Source organism: Schistocerca serialis, chromosome 6 (assembly GCF_023864345.2).
Source record: "Schistocerca serialis cubense isolate TAMUIC-IGC-003099 chromosome 6, iqSchSeri2.2, whole genome shotgun sequence".
NCBI classification, from domain to species: Eukaryota; Metazoa; Arthropoda; class Insecta; order Orthoptera; family Acrididae; genus Schistocerca; species Schistocerca serialis.
Window position 1 is genome coordinate 529,005,286 of NC_064643.1, and position 16,310 is coordinate 529,021,595.

A 16,310-nucleotide genomic window follows, 5' to 3' on the forward strand; every position below is an offset into this window, starting at 1 on the left:
ACTACTTAAACCTAACTAACCTAAGGGCATCACACACATCCATGCCCGAGGCAGGATTCGAACCTGCGACCGTAGCAGTGGCGCGGTTCCGGACTGAGCGCCTAGAACCGCGAGACCACCGCGGCTGGCTAGGAGACCTTACTACTGGGATTACCCTCGTATATTTTCTCTAAGTAAATATACTATTTCTACTACCCCATTGGCATACTCTCCAACACAGCGAGATATTACCTTTTTAAAAGGAAGAAAAAGACTGAGATAGAGAACTGCATAATTTCTAACAAGGTAAGAGATAGCAGGATGTACAGAGATGCTCCAGATCAGAGCTAGCCATAGCAAAGTTGGAACTGCTGAAGAATATAGCCTCCGACTGGAGTGCTGTGACTTACAGATCAGAGTGGTGGCCTCGAAGCAGACGGGGACGAAGTCGCGTGGCGTTGCTTCCAGTGTCAGACCCGAATGAGGAACTGTGGAGTGGCAGTCACACTACCTGCTGGCTGACGTGGACGAGGTCACGTGATGGACCGCGGACACGGGGAAACCTCTCGCGAATCTGCAACCGTAGGTAGTGTTGCACAATTAGGCCACGTGGTCTGGTGGACGCTGTTCGGCTCAGGCGCAGTCATAGGTGTCGGCGATGCTGTCGTTTATCACACTAATAAAGTCATAAGAAGATCAAAACAAATTGCTAAACGATTTAGAAAAGATATCTGTATGGTGCGAAAATTGGCAAGTGACCCTAATTAACGAAAAGTGTGAAGTCATCCACATGAGTGCTAAAAGGAATTGCAATTGCGAACAACTTACATTGGAAGGAACACAAAGAAATTGTTGTGGGGAAGGCTACCCAAAGGCTGCGTTTTATTGGTAGGACACTTAGCAAACGTAACAGATCTACTACGGAGACTGCCGACACTACGTTTGTCCGTCCTCTTTTGGAATACTGCTGCTCCGTGTGGCATCCTTACCAGATAGGACTGACGGAGTACATCGAAAAAGTTCAAAGAATGGCAGCACGTTTTGCATTATTGCGGAATAGGGGAGAGAGTGTAACTGAAATGATATAGGATTTGGGGTGGACATCATTAAAACAAATGCGTTTTTCGTTGCGGCGGAATCTTCTCACGAAATTCCAATCACCAGCTTTCTCCTCCGAATGCAAAAATATTTTATGACGCCGACCTATATAGGGAGAAACGATCACCGTGATAAAATATGAGAAATCACAGCTCGTACGGAAAGGTATAGGTGTTCGTTCTCTCCGCGCGCTATACAAGATGAACCCTCTGCCAGGCACTTAAATGTGATTTTCAGAGTATCCATGTAGATTTAGATGTAGATGTAGATTGCATACTTTGCAGCCACCTTCTGTACTATACTGTCGCAGTTTCTTCTATAGTATATGGTCGAAGTTTCATCGAGGTATGTAACTTGGTTCAAATCGTTCAAATGGCTCTGGGCACTATGGGACTTAGCTTCTGATGTCATCAGTCCCCTAGAACTTAGAAGTACTTAAACCTAATTAACCTAAGGACATCACACACATCCATGTCCGAGGCAGTATTCGAGCGTGCGACCGTAGCGGTCGCGCGGTTCCAGATTGTAGCGCCTAGAAACGCTCGGCCACCCCGGCCGGCTATGTTACTTGGTAGTGACACATCATGCAAAAGTCACTTTCATCCTTAACGTTTACACACCGGTATGCTACAAACGGGTGTTATTTACAACAAAACGCAAATTCTACTGAAAAATACTCACACGTTATGAAATTTTATATGGTCGTTTGCTTTATACTGTATTAGACTGAAACTTCGTGGCAGATTAAAGCTGTTTGCCGGACCTAGACTCGAACTCTGGAAGATAGGAGACGAGGTACTGGCAGGCGTCAAACATTGACGACGGGTCGTGGGTCGTGCTTGGGTAGATCAGCTGGTACAGCACTTGCCCGCAAAAGGCAAGGGTACACAGGAACTGAGACGTGTGCTTAGTTCAAATGTTCGTGAATTCCTAAGGGACCAACCTGCTGAGTTCATTGGTCCCTAGACTTACACACTACTTTAAACTAACTGAAACTAACTTACGCGAAGGGCAACCCACACACCTATGCCCGAGGGAGGACTCCAACCACCGGCGGGAGAGGCCGCGCAATTCGCCTCTAACCGCACGGCCACTCCGCACAGCCGTGTGCTTAGTGAAATGGTGCATGGGGGCTTAATTATTTATGATGCAAATAATTTTACTTTTTAGATTTAGTGGCTGTCTGTTCGGTTACGCTGTCTCGTAACCGGTTGGCCCTGACTAGTATTAGTACGCAATCTGACTGCATAGAATAACAACAAAGAATGAAAGGAAATTTCCGTTACCACAATTAATTAATTAAGTCCCCAGCAACTATAAAAGCTACGAAACAAAAACTACGAACAACAAGGCACAAGTGTAGGTGTTCTGTGTGTGGAAGTGTGATTCAACGTACACATCTGGCACGGTTCTTCCTCAATAAGACAAGACATTTTAAATACCATTTACACTGAATTAATTAAATAAAACTGAAATACTATAATTGCACATAGAAACCCGAATTACAGTCTAATACATGAACACAAGCCAGATGCTTTGTTGTCTGAACCTGTGACCAAGAGGCATTGTTAGTTAGGAAATTTAAAAAAAATAAAAAATTGTTTTTTACCTTCATATATATTGACTAAAAGTACACTCTGATCATTACAACATCTCCATTCGAACAACGTCTGCTGTCTAGCCCATCAAAACAACTGCACACGACATGGCCTCAAATAGTACAGCTATCAACATCCTCTCAGCAAAGCACTAACCACCACAACTTCTGAACAAGCACTGCCAGTGTAGGCGGCGGAATAAAACTCTTTGTCGCAATCTCTGGCGCTGTGACTCAGTGTAGCCACCTTTCAATGGAACGAGTGCCATTAATACACACATAAACAAAAAGTAAATCTGTGGGTCCCCGGGTTCGATTCCCGGCGGGTTCAGGGATTTTCTCTGCCTCGTGATGGCTGGGTGTTGTGTGCTGTCCTTAGGTTAGTTAGGTTTAAGTATTTCTAAGTTCTAGGGGACTGATGACCATAGATGTTAAGTCCCATAGTGCTCAGAGCCATTTGAACCATTTTTTTAAATCTGTGGTAATGGTCTGTGCAGCAAGTGCATGTGCTGCTTTGCTAAATGTTAATTTGCGCAAGAGGCTCTTCAAGAGACAGAAGAGTTTTTCTATCTCGTAAGAAGTAAAGGTAAAAAACGAAGATGCAGTAGTTTATCGTAAATCACTGGAGCAACGACGGGTCCTAACGACTGGAAAAGACGGCTAGTCATCCCCGTTTTCAAGAAGGGGACACATAATTACAGGCCTATATCGTCGACATTAGTCTGCTGTAGAATTTCGGAACATGTTTTATGCTCAAGAATTATGACATTTTTTGGGGAACGGAAACCTTCTCCTTAAAAATAAACACGGGTTCCGCAAACAGAGATCGTGAGAAACTCAGCACGCTCTGTACCTCCATGAGCTTCATAGCGCTGTAGACAAAGGCACTCAGGATGAAGCCGTATTCCTTGACATCAGGAAGGAATCTGACACCCTCCCGCACTGCCGTTTAGCGAAAAAATACGAGCTCATCGAGTATTGGAACAGATTTGCGACTGGATTCAAGACTTCCTTGCACATAGAGGTAAACACGCTCTTAACGGAACAAAACTGACAGATGTAAAAGTAATTTCCGAAGTACACCAAGCAACTGTGACAGGACCGTTGTTGTTTACGATGTATACTGGGTGAACATTAACAAAACCGAGAAACTGAAGGGACGGATTCCTGACTGGATGTGGAGGAAAAAAGGTCCGATGAACTTATGCCCGGAAACGCATCGTTGCCACGGTAGATGGCGCTGATGAATGGAAGTTCCTCTGACCACGTGGCGTGTGTTCCCTGCGTGTAGCAGCCTGTCTGATTGACGCTGTGTACTGTAAGCAGCAGAATGGTCCGGTATTCACGTCAGGAACAACCTAAGATGGTGTTTGTGTACGGCCAGGCAGATGGAAACGGTCGAGAGGCAGCACGGCTATATCAAAATAAGTACCCTCACAGACGCCAACCACATCACACAACTAATATTTTTTTCATAATGCGGGGCCACAGCCATAACAAATTTCTTTAAAGTCAGTACCGCCATTAGACTGTTGTTTATTTACAGTGTTACATTTACACTTACACAGTAATGATTTCGGCTTCAAAGTGCCACTATCAAGTGTTTTCTGAAAGCAGAGTAGACAACAACAGTAAAATACGTAACAAGTGATATAACCGTATAGTCCGCCCGGTTGTCCGTGCGGTCTAACGCGGGCGGGAAGGAGTGCCTCGTCCCCGGCACGAATCCGCCTGGCGGATTTGTATCGAGGTTTTTAGGCGGTTTTCCATCTGCCTCGGCGAATGCGGACTGGTTCCCCTTATTCTGCCTCAGTTACACTATGTCGGCGATTGCTGCGCAAACAAGTTCTCCACGTACGCGTACACCACCATTACTCTACCGCAAACATAGGAGTTACACTCGTCTGGTGTGAGACGTTCCCTGGGGGGTCCACAGGGGGCCGAACCGCACAATAACCCAAGTGGTTCGGTGTGGGGCGGCGGAGGGATGAAGTGGACTGCGGTAGTCGTCGTGGAGTTGTAGACCACTGCGGCTGCGGCGGGGACGGATCCTCTCCGTCGTGTCTAGGTCCCTGGTTAACATAGAATAGAATCGAATAGATATAACCGTATAACAATCCATATTTGTGATGCTTACTTACAAGTGTTATAAATTGCCTAAGATGGCATACTGTCGTATTAAAATACACTATTAGACACATTGTCTAAGAGTCGATATTTCTGGCAGAGCCTACTGCTTTGTTTCATTACTGAGTACACCATCTTGACTGAATGACAGTTGGCTACGTGTCAAATTGTCTTGGTCAATGAAATTCCTGTTACAAGCAGGTAATTTTTTTTATTTGTCTTTGGGCTCAGTGTCCGGTAGGATAGGAAAGGTTAGGAACAATTTATTTTATTTGGTGGTTGTTACATCTTTGCAGTACCTGTTTATCTTAGTATACAATGAAGTAGCCTGCTAATAAACATAAACAGTAACAAACCTCTCGATAATATTCGCTGCATCCATAAACATAAAAGTCCAGCAAGTCATTGATGTTGTTTAAAGACGTTTTAGTAGGTAAATATACAGCTTTGTACGTGAAATTAACACATGGCTAACTCTAAGTTGTGTAATTTTGCCTCAATTCAGAATAAATACAATACAGTACAATTACGTGTTCTACTCACTACTCACTGCTACTTGTAACAGGAATTTCTTTGACCAAGAGAATTTTACAACTGTCATTCAGTCAAGATGGTGTACTCAGTAATGAAACAAAGCAGTAGGCTCTGCCAGGTATATCGACTCTTAGACAATGAGTCTAATAGTGTAATTTAATACGACAGTATGACATCTTAGGCAATTTATAACACTTGTAAGTAAGCATTACAAATATGAATTGTTATACGGTTATATTACTTGTTACGTATTTCACTGTTATTGTCTAACCAGCTTTCAGAAAACACTTGATAATGGCACTTTGAAGTCGAACTCATGATTGTGTAAGCGTAAAAGTAACACTGGAAATAAACAGCAGTCTAATGGCGGTTCTGACTTTAAAGAAACATCACACAACATTTCAAGCCTTTTTTGGCCCTTTGTTTGATCATGGGTCCTCTCAGACAGACTAACAAGCAGGGAGGCGGCGGTCTGTGCGTACACCAGGGCCGGGTTCTACAGAATATTGAAAAGAATCCTGGTACTAGCCATACATGTGTCCCACCAACATAGTGTAAGCTAAAGTACGATTATGTGTATCCTGCATGGCAACCGTTACTATGCCTGGCACCTGCAACGAATGCAAGGATAACCAGTAACGAACTTCCCTCTTTGGGGAGGATTTTGCCGGTGGTTTTTGCGCCAGACCATCACAATTGTTACAGTTATGGGATTTCTGACATCAGTCCTCCTTACCGACAAAACATTGTGTTTCTTACAGTACGCTGCTTTAATCACACAGCCTGCAACAAAGGAACACACGGCATGTAGTCAGAAGAACTTTCATTTGTCAGCGCCAACTACCGTGGCAACGACGCAATTCCGGACAAGTGTTCACAAGACTTTTCTTCCATTTCCATTCAGTAATCCGACCCTGCAGTTTGTCGGTTTCAGTAATGTTCGCCCTGTATAAATGATCTAGTAGAAAGCGTCGGATGCTCTTTAGGACTGTTGACAGAAGACAGTACTGATTTGCAGAATGACTTGCAGAATGCCAGAAGACAGTATCGATTTGCAGAATCACTTGCAGACTATTCAGGAACGGTGCAGTCTCTGGCAGTTGACCCTGAACGTAAATAAATGTAGCATAATGCGCATACATAGGAAAAGAAATCTACTACTGTACAGCTACACTATTGATGACAAGCCGCTGGAAACAGTATCTAGCAGAAATATCTAGTAGTAACTATCCACAGCGACCTTAAGTGAATGACCACATAAAACAAATATTGGGAAAAGCAAATACCAGACTCAGATTTACAGGAAGAATCTTAAGGAAATGTTACTCATCCACATAGGAAGTAACTGTTAAGGCACTTGTTCGACTGACTCTTGAGTATTGTTCATCAGTCTGGGATCCCTGCCAGGAAGGACTGATAGAAGAGATAGAGAAGATCCAACGAACAGCGGCGCGATTCATCACGGGATCGTTTAGCCGGCGCAAGAGCGTTACGGAAATGCTCAACAAACGTTACAAGACAGGCGTTGTGCATTACGGAGAGATGTACTACTGAAATTGCGAGAGATCTCTTTTCTGGAAGAGCTTTTTCCAAAGCTGTTTCACAGAGGAAAACCGCACTGCTGTTCCTTCTCTAAATCCTCCCACAAACGAAAAAATGGCTGACATCGAAATAAGTGTCCAAGGAATAGAAAAGCAACTGGAATCACTCAACAGAGGGAAGTCCACTGGACCTGACGGGATACCAATTCGATTCTACACAGAGTACGCGAAAGAACTTGCCCCCCTTCTAACAGCCGTGTACCGCAAGTCTTTAGAGGAACGGAAGGTTCCAAATGATTGGAAAAGAGCACAGGTAGTCCCAGTCTTCAACAAGGGTCGTCGAGCAGATGCGCAAAACTATAGGCCTATATCTCTGACGTCGATCTGTTGTAGAATTTTAGAACATGTTTTTTGCTCGCGTATCATGTCGTTTCCGGAAACCCAGAATCTACTCTGTAGGAATCAACATTGATTCCGAAAAAAAAACAACTATCGAGTGAGATCCAACTCGCTTTATTTGTTCATGAGACCCAGAGAATATTAGATACAGGCTCCCAGCTAGATGCCATTTTCCTTGACTTCCGGAAGGCGTTCGATACAGTTCCACACTGTCGCCTGATAAACTAAGTAAGTGCCTACGGAATATCAGACCAGCTGTGTGGCTGGATTGAAGAGTTTTTAGCAAACAGAACACAGCATGTTGTTCTCAATGGAGAGACGTCTACAGACGTTAAAGTAACCTCTGGCGTGCCACAGGGGAGTGTTATGGGACCATTGCTTTTCACAATATATATAAATGACCTAGTAGATAGTGTCGGAAGTTCCATGCGGCTTTTCGCGGATGATGCTGTAGTATACAGAGAAGTTGCAGCATTAGAAAATTGTAGCGAAATGCAGGAAGATCTGCAGCGGATAGGCACTTGGTGCAGGGAGTGGCAACTGTCCCTTAACATAGACAAATGTAATGTATTGCGAATACATAGAAAGAAGAATCCTTTATTGTATGATTATATGATAGCGGAACAAACACTGGTAGCAGTTACTTCTGTAAAATATCTGGGAGTATGCGTACCGAACGATTTGTAGTGGAATGATCATATAAAATTAATTGTTGGTAAGGCGGGTACCAGGTTGAGATACATTGGGAGAGTCCTACTTGAGTGTTGCTCATCAGTGTGTGATCCGTACCAGATTGGGTTGACGGAGGAGATAGAGAAGATCCAAAGAAGAGCGGCGCGTTTCATCACAGGGTTATTTGGTAAGTGTGATAACGTTACGGAGATGTTTAGCAAACTCAAGCGGCAGACTCTGCAAGAGAGGCGCTCTGCATCGCGGTGTGGCTTGCTGTCCAGATTTCGAGAGGGTGCGTTTCTGGAAGAGGTGTCGAATATATTACTTCCCCCTACTTATAGCCCCCCGAGGAGATCACGAATGCAAAATTAGAGAGATTCGAGCGCGCACGGAGGCTTTCCGGCAGTCTTTCTTCCCGCGAACCATACGCGACTGGAACAGAAAATGGAGGTAATGTCAGTGGCACGTAAAGTGCCCTCCGCCCCACACCGTTGGGTGGCTTGCGGAGAATAATGGAACAGGGTTGTAACGCCACACACTATTAGGCGGCTTGCGGAGTATGACGTAGATGTAAATGAATTCTTAGGGTGACAATGCTATCAACTGCGCTACCGTCGACACAGCATGGTATACATTATTTAAAGCCTGTTTCTACAAATGTGGTTATTTGATATTTAATAAGCAAACTGTACCGAAAATGCGTGCTTTTGATAGACCATCATTATGCCATAGCATTTGCACGGTATAATTTCGTAGCCCACAAGTTATATATTAACATTAAAAACATCTGCTGCACGAAGCCTTTACTTACAGATATGTAGTTCCTTGTCAAACAAATCGTAGCTAAAACGATGCGTTTTCGAGAGATCTTCAATTTGCTTATGCTTTGGGACAGCTTATACTCATACCATGCATTCTACGAGAGAAAAAACGTTAGAAAAAGTACGTTAATGTCATACAATATGCCTGCTGCTATGTTGTGCTTGCGACGTACAACGATGTCGCAAACATTGGCCACGTCCCTCTCCACGAGCTAAAAATCTGACATGTCAGATTTTTTATTTCACGCGTCGCAGTGTTGTGGAACGTCCACACTGTGACGTCACAAGCTCCTCGTCCACGCGCGTTTTCACGTCCCGTGAGAGGGCGGCTTTAGGATCGTTTTACGACCGCTCTTCCTATGCTGTTTTACGTACCTACAAGTGGCACAATATTACTTTTACGCATGATCAACAGTCCGTTTTGATACACTAACAAATCGAGAACTTCATTCACGGTGTGGTCGCGCGAATGTCCCAACACGGTAGCTCTTTTATAACATTCTGTTACGTCTCCACGTCGACCCTTCTAGTCTGCTGGTTCCATACGACTGAATGGGACATACACACTTCAGCTGTGATAGTCTCCGGTCGTGAGTGTGACGTCAGAGCAGAGCGGGAAGAAGACTTACTTGGCTGTGAGAGTGAACACGCGCAAGTGGCGTGTAACGTAGAAAGTCGGACCTGTCTGAACCGGGATTGTTATCAGCGAGGTACCAAGAACATGACAAGTCCGATCAGATGTAAGGGGCTCCAATAATATCAAAATCCTGCCCCTTAATTGGTCATTGCTCATAATGGTGTGCCCGCAGTATTGCATAGAGCAACAGGGGCATTGTCGACGACACCGAAGACAACGGCTTAACATCTGCAACCAACTCTAAGATCGTTCTATTGTCATTCACATTTGAAACTTTGTGAACCATTACCCAGAGGCATAATGTGAGTGACTTTTATTGAACAATAAGTAACATACGTAAAAACGGTAGTTATCTAATCTTTTCACTATCATCAGTCATTGCCACCTATTTAGGTTCCAATTCTTTTCCTCTTATTGAACATCCGAGTGTCGTTCAAAGTTAAAAGAAGACTAACAAAAGACTATCGCTGCCTGCTTTACGCTTGCAGAAAAGATAACTGAAGGTAATTAATAACCAAGACTCAATAAGTTAACTGTGTTCAATAATACTCAGAGTAAATGTTGATCTGCTTAATTAAATGAGGACAAAGTAAAGTAACGTAAAGTAATTCTGGAAATCTCAAATATAACGAAAGAATAAGTTAAGTATATACATTTCATCTCTGTCTATTATAATAATGCTGTTATGTGCCCGCTTGGTTCGTATGTCGGTGTTGCCAACTGTTGAAAGCCAAGAGTTGCTTATTCCAGCCAGAAAATTTTCGGAGTAACTACAATCCATTCAAAGTAAGTAGCTTGGAATATCCAGTAATCCAGTGAATGTAAGTAAATGTGAATCTGACGTTTCACAAATTACTGTCCCAACCAAATAACTACTTCCAGCCTATCATTTACCTTTCAATAACGAGCTTCAATATTTTTTGCAAATTAACAAATCATACCATTATCGATATCAGGAGAAAGAAAACTGGCGTTCTACGGATCGGAGCGTGGAATGTCAGATCCCTTAATCGGGCAGGTAGGTTAGAAAATATAAAAAGGGAAATGGATAGGTTAAAGTTAGATATAGTGGGAATTAGTGAAGTTCGGTGGCAGGAGGAACAAGACTTTTGGTCAGGTGATTACAGGGTTATAAATACAAAATCAAATAGAGGTAATGCAGGAGTAGGTTTAATAATGAATAAAAAATAGGAGTGCGGGTTACCTACTACAAACAGCATAGTGAACGCATTATTGTGGCCAAGATAGACACAAAGACCTTGCCTACTACAGTAGTACAAGTTTATATGCCGACTAGCTCTGCAGATGATGAAAGAAATTGATGAAATGTATGACGAGATAAAAGAAATTATTCAGGTAGTGAAGGGAGACGAAAATTTAATAGTCATGGGTGACTGGAAATCGTCAGTAGGAAAAGGGAGAGAAGGAAACATAGTAGGTGAATATGGATTGGGGGGAAGAAATGAAAGAGGAAGCCGCCTTGAAGAATTTTGCACAGAGCATAACTTAATCATAGCTAACACTTGGTTCAAGAATCATAAAAGAAGGTTGTATACCTGGAAGAATCCTGGAGATACTAAAAGGTATCAGATAGATTATATAATGGTAAGACAGAGATTTAGGAACCAGGTTTTAAATTGTAAGACATTTCCAGGGGCAGATATGGATTCTGACCACAATCTCTTGGTTATGAACTCCAGATTGAAACTGAAGAAACTGCAAGAAGGTGGGAATTTAAGGAGATGGGACCTGGATAAACTGAAAGAACGAGAGGTTGTAGAGAGTTTCAGGGAGAGCATAAGGGAACAATTGACAGGAATGGGGGAAAGAAATACAGTAGAAGAAGAATGGGTAGCTCTGAGGGACGAAGTAGTGAAAGCAGCAGACGATCAAGTAGGTAAAAAGACGAGGGCTAATAGAAATCCTTGGATAACAGAAGAAATATTGAATTTAATTGATGAAAGGAGAAAATATAAAATTGCAGTAAATGAAGCAGGCAAAAAGGAATACAAACGTCTCAAAAATGAGATCGACAGGAAGTGCAAAATGGCTAAGCAGGGATGGCTAGAGGACAAATGTAAGGATGTAGAGGCTTGTCTCACTAGGGGTAAGATAGATACTGCCTACAGGAAAATTAAAGAGACCTTTGGAGAGAAGAGAACCACTTGCATGAATATCAAGAGCTCAGATGGCAACCCAGTTCTAAGCAAAGAAGGGAAGGCAGAAAGGTAGAAGGAGTATATAGAGGGTTTATACAAGGGCGATGTACTTGAGGACAATATTATGGAAATGGAAGAGGATGTAGATGAAGATGAAATGGGAGATACGATACTGCGTGAAGAGTTTGACAGAGCACTGAAGGACCTGAGTCGAAACAAGGCCCCGGGAGTAGACAACATACCGTTACAAATACTGACGGCCTTCGGAGAGCCAGTCCTGACAAAACTCTACCATCTGGTGAGCAAGATGTATGAGGCAGGTGAAATACTCTCAGACTTCAAGAAGAATATAATAATTCCAATCCCAAAGAATGCAGGTGTTGACAGATGTGAAAATTACCGAACTATCAGTTTAATAAGTCACAGCTGCAAAATACTAACGCGAATTCTTTACAGACGAATGGAAAAACTGGTAGAAGCGGACCTCGGAGAAGATCAGTTTGGATTCCGTAGAAATGTTGGAACACGTGAGGCAATACTAACCTTACGACTTATCTTAGAAGAAAGATTAAGAAAAGGCAAACCTACATTTCTTGCATTTGTAGACTTAGGGGAAGCTTTTGACAATGTTGACTGGAATTCTCTCTTTCACATTCTAAAGGTGGCAGGGGTAAAATACAGGGAGCGAAAGGCTATTTACAATTTGTACAGAAACCAGATGGCAGTTATAAGAGTCGAGGGGCATGAAAGGGAAGCAGTGGTTGGGAAGGGAGTGAGACAGGGTTGTAGTCTCTCCCCGATGTTATTCAATCTGTATATTGAGCAAGCAGTAAAGGAAACAAAAGAAAAATTCGGAGTAGGTATTAAAATTCATGGAGATGAAGTAAAAACTTTGAGGTTCGCCGATGACATTGTAATTCTGTCAGAGACAGCAAAGGACTTGGAAGAGCAGTTGAACGGAATGGACAGTGTTTTGAAAGAAGGATATAAGATGAAAATCAACAAAAGCAAAACGAGGATAATGGAATGTAGTCAAATTAAATCGGGTGATGCTGAGGGAATTAGATTAGGAAATGAGACACTTAAAGTAGTAAAGGAGTTTTGCTATTTAGGGAGCAAAATAACTGATGATGGTCGAAGTAGAGAGGATATAAAATGTAGACTGGCAATAGCAAGGAAATCGTTTCTGAAGAAGAGAAATTTGTTAACGTCGAGTGTAGATTTAAGTGTCAGGAAGTCTTTTCTGAAAGTATTTGTATGGAGTGTAGCCATGTATGGAAGTGAAACATGGACGATAACTAGTATGGACAAGAAGAGAATAGAAGCTTTCGATTTGTGGTGCTACAGAAGAATGCTGAAGATAAGGTGGGTAGATCACATAACTAACGAGTAGGTATTGAATAGGATTGGGGAGAAGAGAAGTTAGTGGCACAACTTGACTAGAAGAAGGGATCGGTTGGTAGGACATGTTTTGAGGCATCAGGGGATCACAAATTTAGCATTGGAGGACAGCGTGGAGGGTAAAAATCGTAGAGGGAGACCAAGAGATGAATACACTAAGCAGATTCAGAAGGATGTAGGTTGCAGTAGGTACTGGGAGATGAAGAAGCTTGCACAGGATAGAGTAGCATGGAGAGCTGCATCAAACCAGTCTCAGGACTGAAGACCACAACAACAACAACAACCATTATCGATATAAGACAATTGCTTTAATTGTTCATTAATTTGTCCTGTTGTCAGAAGCATATGTCAACCTTCCGTTGACACATGTATCGTCAAACCGTTACGCATAAACTGCTGTGCGCATTCTTGCTTATATACTGAACTGACAATGTCCAATTGGACTGGCAACCGTATTAATTAATTTCTGTATTATTTCAGTTAGATTTGTTGTGGTCTCTTTTTGTTTCGTACTTGACGTGAGTAAAGACTGCTGTTTTAAGTATTAAACAAAATCCAAATAAATAGAAAGTGCAGGAGTAGAATAGATTGTTAATTATAATAAGTTTTATGCTTCTCTCACTAACTGGTCAAATTTTCTTCGGAGACGCTAGCTTCATCCAAAATCAATTTCATTAGACATATGCGATCACGGTCGTATTAACGCATTAACCGATTAGAAAGTGGGGAGGTAACACAGATACAAGACTTTTATCAGCGACGGAATGTCACACCATCCGCAGTGCTCCAAAGCAACTAGTGTGACATTCTAAGGGTGTAACTAACATTTTGTACGGTAAGTTTATTAGGACATGAGTAGTTCCTGAAAACTGCAGCTGAAGCGGTAGTTGGATTGGATTGTTTGGGGGGAAGAGACCAAACAGCGAGGTCATCGGTCTCATCGGATTAGGGAAGGACAGGGAAGGAAGTCGGCCGTGCCCTTTCAAAAGAACTATCCCGGCATTTGCCTGGAGCGATTTAGGGAAATCACGGAAAACCTAAATCAGGATGGCCGGACGCGGGATTGAAACGTCGTCCTCTTGAAGCGGTAGTGGAAGGAAAGAATCGAAGGGGCGTGTCTAGACGAGAGTAAACGAAGCACATTGTTCAGGAATCATCATGTAGGTTGCAGCAATTTCGCTTAATTACAGGCGGTAGCTGGTAAACAGCACGAGGGAGACCTCACATCAAATCAACTTCAGAGCAGATGGCCGTAAAATAAGGTAGTGAATTCTTATGTCACCCCATTTGGTATTGGTTTATGGTCTATAAACATTTAATCCAAGTATCACGTTCATTTGTGTTGCAGAAAACAGCGGTTTATGCAGCCACGAACGCAAATACTCTCTTCCCTTATCTGCTTTTAGGAAGTCGCCTTGAATAGGGGATCTCAGGTTGATTCCGTATTTCTGGATTTCCGGAAAGCTTTTGACACCGTTCCCCACAAGCGACCTCTAATCAAGCTGCGGGCCTATGGGGTATCGTCTCAGTTGTGCGACTGGATTCGTGATTTCCTGTCAGGAAGGTCGCAGTTCGTAGTAATAGACGGCAAATCATCGAGTAAAACTGAAGTGATATCAGGTGTTCTCCAGGGAAGCGTCCTGGGACCTCTGCTGTTCCTGATCTATATAAATGACCTGGGTGACAATCTGAGCAGTTCTCTTAGGTTGTTCGCAGATGATGCTGTAATTTACCGTCTAGTAATGTCATCCGAAGACCAGTATCAGTTGCAAAACGATTTAGAAAAGATTGCTGTATGGTGTGGAAGGTGGCAGTTGACGCTAAATAACGAAAAGTGTGAGGTGATCCACATGAGTTCCAAAAGAAATCCGTTGGAATTCGATTACTCGATAAATAGTACAATTCTCAAGGCTGTCAATTCAACTAAGTACCTGGGTGTTAAAATTACGAACAACTTCAGTTGGAAAGACCACATAGATAATACTGTGGGGAAGGCGAGCCAAAGGTTGCGTTTCATTGGCAGGACACTTAGAAGATGCAACAAGTCCACTAAAGAGACAGCTTACACTACACTCGTTCGTCCTCTGTTGGAATATTGCTGCGCGGTGTGGGATCCTTACCAGGTGGGATTGACGGAGGACATCGAAAGGGTGCAAAAAAGGGCAGCTCGTTTTGTATTATCACGTAATAGGGGAGAGAATGTGGCAGATATGATACGCGAGATGGGATGGAAGTTGTGGTGTCACCGCCAGACACCACACTTGCTAGGCGGTAGCCTTTAAATCGGCCGCGGTCCGTTAGTATACGTCGGACCCGCGTGTCGCCACTGTCAGTGATAGCAGACCGAGCGCCACCACACGGCAAGTCTAGAGAGACGTACTAGCACTCGCCCCAGTTGTACAGCCGACTTTGCAAGGAAAGGTTCACTGACAACTACGCTCTCATTTGCCGAAACGATAGTTAGCATAGCCTTCAGCTACAGTTGCTACGACCTAGCAAGGCGCCGTATTCAATTGATAATTAATATTATGAAGCATGTACCGTAACGAGAGATGTTGTACAATTGTGGATTAAAGTTAAGTATTACATCATCTACGTACTTTATTTACAATTCTCAAGATATTGTCCTGTTCCAGACCTCACGCCAGTCAGCGTGTAATTAAACGCGTGCATTTCGACCTCTTCTAGAAACACAGTGTTGGCTCTTCTGCCAATACAACAGAAGTCATTGAAGCAAAGACGTTTTTCGTCGCAGCGAGATTTATTTACGAAATTTCAGTCACCAACTTTCTCTTCCGAATGCGAAAACATTTTGTTGAGCCCAACCTACATAGGTAGGAATGATCATCAAAATAAAATAAGGGAAATCAGAGCTCGAACAGAGAGGTTTAGGTGTTCGATTTTCCCGCGCGCTGTTCGGGAGTGGAATGGTAGAGAGAAAGTATGATTGTGGTTCGATGAACCCTCTGCCAAGCACTTATATGTGAATTGCAGAGTAATCAAGTAGATGTAGAATAGGTTTCAGCGTTTTTCGTCTCTATCACGTACATATGACAGCAGACGTACAGTGAATTTAGCGGCAGTTTCGTGACATGTCGGTGTGACACGTAGGAATGAGGAATGCAAATACTCAGCGAACACACTGGGTCATTCAGCTGCCCCTACCGATGCCGTTTTATGCAACCCGCAATGTGACAAACAAAACTATTTTTAAAGCGGAATTATACGAGCCCGTTCGGTAGAGCGCTCCCAGATTAGTCTACCGCGATGTTTGTTTTACCGATTTGTATTAACAGTGACAGCAAAACACGAAACATAAGCAGTACTTTAACAGCGACTGCATCA

At 43.0% G+C, this 16,310-nt stretch overlaps 1 long non-coding RNA gene across 1 annotated transcript in view; it reads right to left on the minus strand.

The window, feature by feature from the left end:
* LOC126484146 (uncharacterized) overlaps nt 1-16,310 on the minus strand; it is a 446,230-nt gene that overhangs the window by 382,552 nt on the left and 47,368 nt on the right. Inside the window, exon 2 of the long non-coding RNA XR_007587815.1 lies at nt 390-553. This is a non-coding gene — a long non-coding RNA (uncharacterized LOC126484146). The remainder of the gene's footprint in view (nt 1-389; nt 554-16,310) is intronic.